The sequence below is a fragment of the Bactrocera oleae genome, chromosome 6 (genome assembly GCF_042242935.1).
Source record: "Bactrocera oleae isolate idBacOlea1 chromosome 6, idBacOlea1, whole genome shotgun sequence".
Lineage (NCBI taxonomy): Eukaryota > Metazoa > Arthropoda > Insecta > Diptera > Tephritidae > Bactrocera > Bactrocera oleae.
Genome location: NC_091540.1, coordinates 12003914 through 12013977, shown reverse-complemented (window position 1 = coordinate 12013977; position 10064 = coordinate 12003914). Strand labels below are relative to the sequence as shown.

The 10064-nt window shown below is 36.2% G+C and overlaps 1 long non-coding RNA gene across 1 annotated transcript; it reads right to left on the bottom strand.

Annotated features, from left to right (window-relative positions):
* Positions 1–2420: 2420 nt before the first annotated feature.
* On the bottom strand, positions 2421–6830 carry LOC118680566 (uncharacterized). The gene is made up of 3 exons (XR_011397016.1): positions 4244–6830; positions 3144–3944; positions 2421–3082 (listed from the first exon to the last, which is right to left on the bottom strand). It is a non-coding gene; the product is annotated as an uncharacterized lncRNA (long non-coding RNA).
* Between the last annotated feature and the right edge of the window lie 3234 nt (positions 6831–10064).

Genomic DNA, 10064 nt, shown 5'->3' with positions numbered 1-10064 from the left:
AATATTTTCGGAAATTGTAGACCTCGTCAAATGAAAAAGTTTTTCATACAATCACTTTATTTCGATTGTTCAGTTTGTATGGAAGCTATATGCTATAGTGGTCCGATAACGACAATTCCGACAAATTAGTAGCTTATTGTAGAGAAAAGGACGCGTGCAAAATTTTCAGATCAATATTTCAAAAACTGAGGGACTAGTTCGCGTATATACAGACAGACGGACGGACAAATGGACATGACTAAATCAACTCAGCTCGTTCTGCTGATCATTTATATATATATATTTTATAGAGAATCCGATGTTTCCTGCTGAGTGTTAGAAACTTTTTACCAAACTTAATATAACATGTTCAGAGTATAAAAAGGAACAGGTGAAACAACTGTCACAACACTTGTCTGTATAAATTTGTTATATTTGTTTCATTGCTTGTCTCCGAGTATTATGACAGAATATTAAAATAAACATTAATAAAATGAGTAATCGGTAGTCATTACATTTTACGGCCGCCCTAACGAGGCGCGCACTCATTTCACCCCGCCGCGCGTTGCGGCAGCAATTGATAGGGACCCAAACGGCCACTGGGTAAAGAAGGTGCAGGCGCGGAATCCAATGTCGCAGTAGCGACTGCAGCACCATCAAGAGTCGCCACAAGAGACGCCGACCGGCGGTCGAGTGGCGATGCGAAGTCGGCAGCCGCACGGCAATTAACTTAATCTCTTTTCGCCCATTTAAAGCAATGAACATGTAGCATGATAAACAACAACAGCAAATAACAATTTTATACATTTATTTTAATGCAACCGAAAATGCGACCAAAAATAGCAAACGCAAAGACAAGTGAAGCAACAAAAAGCAAATAAATGTCGAAATTAATGAAATATTAAAAAATAACCGTTAATGCAATGAAAATGTGAAACCGCCAAGAATCAGTGTATCGCTTATGTATTTCGATTGCAAAATGTGAAAAAAGTAAAAACTGAAATGCAACACGGATAATTAATGGCCGGCAGGCGATTATTTATTTATTTTGCGATATTTCCTCACTCATTTGTGGGCTCAGAAAAATTTAATTGCAAAGCCGTGCAAATTAAATGCGCTGATTAACAAGCGCGCAAAAAATATAAAAATATTTAACGTATTTAAATGCCGTTGTGTAAGCATATCAGTATTTATGTGTGCGCGTGTGTGCGTGTGTGTGCATAACAGCGCGGCGGCGGCGGCAAATGTTCTCAAAAAGGAAGAATTTATGGCTTGTCAAATGCGGCAGCGAATTTTTATGAAATTTGCGAAATGTTCGCTTTTTGTCGTTGTTGTCATTGTCGCTTTTTTTCATGCATTTTCCTACCGCAGCAGCGGCCCAGTTTCGGGCGCACGTGCGCTTGGCCTTTATTTCCCAATTTATACGCTATTTTAATTTGTAGCTCACAAGCATTATTTGCTGAATTGCAAAATTGCCACATTTACTTGCGCAATTTTTTAATCTCTCAAGTGATTCGGTGCCTGTGTGTGGGTATATGTACTTGTATGTAGATGCAAAAACACTTTGGCATTTATTTTTAATTTTCTCAATTCGTTGTTGGCTTGATTTAAAAATTTCACCGCGCTACAAATCATTGTCAAGTGCTGGTTGTTGCTGTTGTTGTTATTACTAATGTAGTCGCTGCTTTTGCTGATGCTGTTGCTGTTGCTGCCAGCCTGACGGTCAGTTCAATATGCAACCACAGCCCAGAAGTGCAGTTGCATAGTGACCATTAGGGTGGCTCGATATGCGTTGGAAAACATTATTTGAAAATTCTTAACATTTTTTCGATTTTGATATACGTTTTTGAAATATAAATTATTTCTTTAATGAATTATTGATTTAGACATACTCATGCTTGAAGCAATTTAGAATTTTTTCATACCTGAAATATGTATGTAAAGTTAAGTAGCTGAGAGTTTTGCTGCCAGAAAGTCATTTAGGTGCACGCTAAAAATTTTAGTTTGGTTTGCCTGTGAAACTCTGCCGCTTTTAATATATTAAGCCTATTTAACGCAAAAAAATTGTACCACCCTAATAATATTACATGCATATTTACCTGTTTAATATGTCTTTATATATTAATTTTTATGTACCGGTATATAATTGTGAATTTATTCGCCGCTGGCTTGTTCTGAATGCAGTGAGCAAATAAATACAAAATATTATTATTTCGAAGTATATTTTTAAATATGATGTCTATGTCATTTAATTTGGGTGCACACATTTGTTTGGCGATATGACGACAGGTTTACCATAAAGGCTTGTCAAAATACTAACAGTTCGTTAAATGAACACAGATTTATACTGCTTGATATCACTTGAGATTAAAGCGGTGATAATAGGCTGTTACTATAAGTTGGCACAGAGCGCTAAGAAATATAGAAAAACAATAAAAAAATATTTTTAAAAAATTTAAAAAATATTTTATTAAATTTTTTAACATTTATAGTTTATATATTATATAAAAATTTTGTCCATGTTTTCATCTTGTAACAAACTGTGGCTATTATAAAATAAAAATTAGATCGATATCGTTGAATTTGCAATATTTTTACACAGTTGCAACTTTTTCCATTATTAATATACCCAAAACACCTAACCGACATACTCGTCAGTACATTTCTTGCTGTGAATTGAACTATTTGGCTAACTGACAACTGTTATGAACCCAACTAGTCAGCTGGCTGTACCATATTTTTTCACAAAAGCGACTCATGTAAAAAATATGCAATATTAATATTTATGTGAAGTTTTAGTAAATGTTGGTTGGTGGACTTCAGTCAGAAATATGCCAGTCTCACACTAATCCATGTAGATAAGAAAATTCCTTCAGTAATGGTAAAAATTCAAAATTGTGTAAAAAATATTAAAATTTGAGCCACAGAAATACAAATTTTCTCTCTCGCTCTCTCTCTCTCTCTACATATATATTTGTGAAAACTAAATTTTAATATTTAGTACAACACCACGTGAGCAACCATGAGCTACCTATAACACTATCACCTTTAGTTAAAACCCAACACGTACACATCATATGAATTCCATAAGTAATAGCCATATCTATAAATATATAACAGCAATTACTCTAAAATATTCTAGAATATTTATGCCATATACTTGCCGCTGCTGTTGTTTTTCAAGCGAACCACACGTCAAAAAATCGCTCAACACAATTTGCTGACGTCCAGCAGTCTGTCAAATTCGCTAGCGTGGGCCAATACAAGCGCTAGTGTATGTGGTTTATATGCATGTGTGTGTGTCACTTTGACTTGTTGCAGCGCAGTCAAACGTGCCCCCAGCAGTGTTTGTAGCCAAATTAACAAAAAACAAAAAAAAAAACACAAAGAAAATTCATCAAAGGAATCGTGTTTTTGGCATTTCCGAAAAAAAGAGATGTGTTTCAGCGTCCCAGGCCGCACAATTTTCGCTGTTGTTAACGTGACTCCCCCTGGCACTTATCCGTTGCTGTCATAATTGCTAGTTTCGTTAGCGTTTAATAATTTAATTTTAATTTTTCGATATTTTTTACGATTTTCTTTTCATTTATAAGTTTTATTAATATAATAAAATACGCCTGCAGTTGGGCTGTTGCCGCCTTCCGTGCTACACGCTTATGCGCAGCCGCTTGCACCGCTTCTCCCCGTTGCCGCTGATTGATTGTATTTCTTATTAAAAGTGTTTTTTTTTATATTTAATATTTATTTATTGCCGCTTCTATCAAGCAATTTTCTGCTGCCCTACCCTCCTTCCGCTTATTATTTGCCATTTTTGGACGCTGTGATAAATTTTAATTAAACAAGCTGGGTCGCTTATATGGCCTGACTTGATTGGGTTGGCGATTGTTAGCCGCTCGTTGCTTGTGGGTTGTTAAAGCGCACGACGAGGCAGCTGCGCTGCGATTGTGTACCTTGTGGCTTACATGCTGGAAAATATGTAATTGATTGATTGTAGGTATATTCAATGGAATGAGGCATATACCGGTATCAAGTGAGCGTTGAGCTACAAAAATGTGTTGGTAGGGAACCTTTGTGAACGAGCTGGAAAGGTGGTCAAAATATGTAAAAAGCAATGATCAATACTTGAATAATTTTTTTTTTCTCCCAAAATTAGTTATTCATTTTCACAAAAAAAAAACACTCATTTCATACCGGTACATCTGACAAAAGCCAGATTTTGTTAAATTCGTTCTATGCTATATAATACAATAGTTAGATAGCTTACCTTCAAAAGCTCCTCAGATAAAAAGAAATAGTTGTCCACACTTCTCTGCGACGCAAAGTTTACCGTACCACAAGTTCTAAAGTTCCGAAAGGCCGAGCAATCAGTTTAAATTCGAATAATGGCCTTCGATTGTGCTTTGAATATATTATACCAAAAGACCTATGTAAAAAAAAAAAATATTCTAAGATTCTAGGGACTTGAGATCTAGTCTCTAGTACATATTTATTATGTAATATGGCTGTCCATTTACGTAGCTAATTCCAATTTGAAAGTATTTGTATTCCCTTCAACATTTTTATCTAGTATGTTTTCTCTAGAATTACTCAATTATGTCTCAACGGTATAACTGAATGGGTTAAGTCACCAAGAAATTTTCCATGTCACAGAGCAGCGCTGCGTTCATTTCGTCAAGTTCTAATAATATAATTACATTTTATGTGGTTTGCACGTAATAATTCGTTTTGTTGTTCTGCTTCAGCGCTTTTATATAGTTTGGCTGCTTTTGTTGTTTGCCGCTGCCTCAAATGCTTTAACAGGAAAAAATTAATTATTTAAACGTAATTTGCTTGAATGGTGATTTTCAATGTTAACTGCGGCAAATCAAGATAAACGCTGTTGACCCACCCAGCTAGTAGAATGGAAATTGAAGTGCGATTGAATAATGTATTAAGCTGAGATTATAGTGCATACGAATATTTCGAAAATGCATGCGAAAAAAAAATAATAATAAAATAACAATAAACACAAAATTTGCTTTCAAAATGATTGTACAACAACTACTGATTGCCAGTCGACACTAGAACTTTCCTCGTGCGCACAGCAACATGTACGCCTACACGCTTTGTACGCGCTCTCCCCCACCCCATAACACCCACACTCTTACTAGTGAACGTCCGTTTGGATTGATGCCCTTGCAACGCTTTTGTGGATTCATACGTGTTGCCAACTGAAAGCCTCCATATGGCTTGTGTATGTGTATGCGTTGACATTTAGAGAAATTAGTTACACGTTACCTGCGACTCATATTTGTCAGCTTGAGGGAGCTGTATTGTGGTGGGGCTGCGACAATTACTACAGCTGACTGATTACCCGAGCATCGTTGAGTCTCCAACTTGATTGCCCCATATACTCATATACGCTAAATATACCCCACATCACCACACTGCACTTCGCCACACCGTTACACATGCTCACCTCTACCTCTATCTTAACCTCAAGCTCAACTTGAACGTCAAACTCCACTCATCTCATTTCATTTTCCATCGCCTTTACCTGGCAATGCCGGCCGCTCCCCGTACTCACCATTCACTTTGTTATATATTGAGTACACTAACACACACACACATACACGCTGGTACTAACCGCAACCGTCACGTTTGCCGCCGCCACTTTGCCACCTTTGTGCTATGCGCATTTGCTTGGCTGCCTCAGCAACTCATTAAGCATCGTCCGCCGGTCCCGCAGCACGCCGTGCCGTGCCATATTCTGCCATGCTATTATGGTGTTACGGGCACAGCGCGAACCGACTGGCTTTGGTTTTAGACAGACATTCTGGCACCAGAAAAATGAAAGCACACTCGTATGCACGAAAGAAATTACTGTGCGCTCGTGTGTGTTTGTGCGAGTGTGTATGTGTGTCTCTGTGCAAATGAACTGCGCGTTCAAATGTAAAGACAGAATAAAAAGCAACACTAGCAAAAAAAAATATAAAGAAAGAAAAATTAAACAAAAAAAAAAAAACGATAAAAACCCAAAGAAATTAAAAAATAAATAAAAATGTCAATAATCGCTGTCTTTAAAGCGAAAGCGTGCTAAATTTGCAATATAAATAAAAATCAATGTGAAAAATAAAATTTCTACTCATTGGTGCTCTAGCGCGATATATTATTTGGCTTTTCGATACATATTTTATAATTATGCAAAGAAAATATATTTTTCGAACGTTTGTGACAATCACTCTCCCTTATAGTTGAAGAACCTTTAACACTTTAACCCACTTATTCCGAGACCATGCCAGAGTATGTGCTTTATGAATATCAATTGATCTTTGAAAGCATGAGGCCATTATTTAAACAGTAATTTTAAATTAAACACAAACCAATTTAAATTCTAGGTAAGTAAACGGTTTCGGTTTCAAACCGGTTTAGACCCCGAGTACACAGCAATCCCTTCAAGATTTAAAATGAGCAGGGTTCTAAAGAATTTTGTGGTGACGAAATATCCTCTCATACGCATTTTAGAAAACTTTCTCTCGTCTTGCCCCTGCACTTCTTATAAACCTAACTGTTCACACATACTTTCTTATTACATTTTTGCACTTATGACCATTCTTATATCTGTAAACAGGCAATAACTTGACACAAATCCAACCCTTTTACATTTCAGTAATTTGTCATGTAAAAGCTTAAATTTTTTTTTAAAGCGTTGTCTTAGCAAACGCGTCATGAGCGGTGAAAGACGGTAAGGAGGGTCTGGTTAACTCTCCTCTGTTGGTTATGTTGATATAACATTTGTGTAGCGAAGCGTGAAATAAACTAAAGCAATATGCTCTCCAATTGCTCATACACTTTGTTGTGTCAACTTGTTGTTTTTGTTGAAACTTTTTTTATTTTTTACGTTACTGACTTTCATAGTTGCTAAGAGCAGAATTCCATAGAACATGCGATCCCTATATACTTCGACATATATGTATATACATACACGACGAGCATATTTGAGACCACGTAAGCACACTTAAGTAGTTCGCTATTTAGTAATCCATTGGAGCAGCAGCCCCGCAAGAAATCGATTTTCCTCTGAAATAGTGTAAAGGCAGTTGACATTACCCGGGAGTGGGGATGGGTAGAAATACATGTCATAGAAAAAATCTATAAAAAATATAAATATTTGCGTGTTCATATTCGAAAGGTGGCTCACAGTCTGGACGTATTTCAATCTGCATTCATTCCAAAGAACGAACTGTCGAGGAAATAGCTAATATTTTTAAGACCACACTGTAATTCCAGCATCGTTTAAAATCGAGATATGCTTTCGTGTATTAAATTTTGTAGTGTCAATAGAGAGAAACCGTTTTGTTTGTAAACCTTGGAAATATATATATTTTAAAGGTGAAGAATTAATTTAATTTTATTATTTATTGTGCAACATATTTGATTCTTTATATCGTATCGGCTTTAGGTAGGTAGCTGAACGCTTCCGAGGACCAAATTATATTACTCGAAGGATATATAAAGTCCAGCGTACATGCGGAGTTCATATCCAAAATATATAACATTTCTGATCTGCTGATCTAGACATACGTTTATCGCACTTTGGTTAAGAACTTTAAAAAAGCATTGCGAAAGGATTGTCGAACGATTGTTGTCCTCTTGACAGGTCAGAATCTACAGACAACAAATGCGATTTGGATGGGCATGAGGAACGACGATACATGCAGAAAGTGCAGAGAACTGACATGAAAGGGATGCTGGAAGAACTCCTATGCCCCTGTATAACATTGTCTAGAAGTATTTTTTAAATATCTTGGATCTTAGCAATTCAAGGGCCTAGATAAAGCATCCAACTTAGTTATGAAGCCACACTTAAAGTTCGCAGATGGTATTAATTGGTTCTGTATGACGGATATCACAAATTAAACTGAACCTCCAACTGGCGTTACTAAGAACCAATAGGTCTATGTGCGGCGTGACAGCCGGCCAGGGTAGCATAACTTAACCTAAAAAAACACTGTCTGGCTATTTTTCAATGCTGTTTTGGTTGAAAGTTTCCTACCGACCCTATTCGTTTGAAACCAATGTCATTTGGCTTCAATGGATACAGCTTAAATATTGGCATTGCATTGACTTTGAATGCATGTCAAATGCACATCATATTACATATATAGTATTTATGTATGTGTGTTGCATAAATTAAACAAAAATTGTAATTGTTCCTCAGCGCTCTTTCATACATAAAAATTACTAGAAACATTTTATTGCGCTATGATTTAGCACCATTTTTGTAGCTAACCTCTTTTCACTTCACACTTCACTGTTGCCGAGTTGTAAGGGTTAAATATTTTCAACATCTATCCCGCTCACTCTACACCTATTCCATAAACGTCAATCATTGATTCATTGATGCGAACAAATTATTCGATTGTCGACATTTTTACTCACTTTTCCTGCATTATTTTTTATTATAGGCGTCCGCACTATTGCTGTTATTTCTTTGATTTCTTAATGTAATCATGTGCTTATGTACTTATGTAGGCATGTATGTATGTATATATGTATGTATGTACTTTCGGCAACATTGTATGTAGCGTATTTCATTTCGCTGCTCTGACAATGCGAGTGTTTTCCGCAGGATCAGCGGAAATGTTTGCGGCCGTAGCGGTAATAAATTGCCAATGTCGGCTTCGTGTTACCAAACCATAAATAAAATGAAAGCCACAATAAACAGCATAACAATGCGAGCGCAGAAAAAAGAATTACAATAATAAACAAGTATGTATATATATCAAATACAACAAAGGCACAACAACAAAATTAAGATACCTAGCCATACTTACCCACATACCCACTCACTCATAGCTACAAATTGACAGAAATATCATAAATGTACCACAAATAGCTTGTGACTGCAACGCGCCGTTCCTCAATAGCAGAAACAACAGCAAGAACTATGACAAGCAACATCGATATTGCTGCTGCTACAGTTGCCAGTTTGTATGTACGTATATTATGGCTGATGATGAAATCATATCGTGAAAACTTTTTCCGCCCCAATGGAAATTTCCAGAGATCAAAAGCGCATTCGCGAAGTAAAACAAAAAAAAAATGAAATAATGATTTGAAATTGCAACGAGCAAATATAAAAAAAAAAGTATTGTATAAACAATTGCAATGAAGAAAAGTCGTGCGCTAAAACAACAGCAAACACCCATACGCAGATTGGCGTTCGATTAAGTGCGACTCCTACGAATCATACGACAATAAATTGCTTTTCTAGCCAACGAAGCGCAGGAAATCTATATATACGTTAGGGTGACAAAAAGACAACCAGTTAAATCTAGCAGACGATTTTGCATATTTCTAATTTAGGCTTTTGGCGATTTGCCTCAAGCCTAATATAGTTAGGTAGGTAGAGTGGCTGTCTGACGACACACCTAGGCTTATAGAAGGTCCATTGTTATACCAGCGGAACTAATGTTCTCTCACTCTATTGTCTTCACTCTGATCCACTCGATGCTTTTGATGAAGTTCATCAGCACAATGAGTTTTATTTGTGTAACCTCTGAAACTTTGTTCAGAAACCTTCGACCCGTAGTTGCGATTATTTTTCTGTATAGAGCTTTGCATTCGCATCGAATATGTTTTATAATCTCCTCTTCTTCTACCTCCTGATAGCTTCCACATACATATAATAGTCATTGTATGATGCATCTAGTCTGTTGGCATGTCTGCCATTTAAACAGTGAATTGTTAGCACTCCTTCTAGAGTTCTTATGTCATTCCTAATATAATATAATATAACATGGCAGTTTTTAACACTAAACCTTGAACTGAATTTTCTTGCTGCTGATTTTCAGATTTTCCTATATAGTTTTCTTTTCCACATTTTTATTCCAAAAATTCAAATGTTCAAAATACATGCAAACTGTTGCCTACATTTTGGCGCGGTGACATAATGCGACCCAACTTCAAGATAACACTTAGAGACTATTTTATACTAAAAAATATATGCAATTTAGCTGCGATATATGAATTTCAAATACTGTTCAGTTGTATTTCAATTTACCTAAGCAGGCTAGTTTTGACATGCCAAAACAATTTGATTT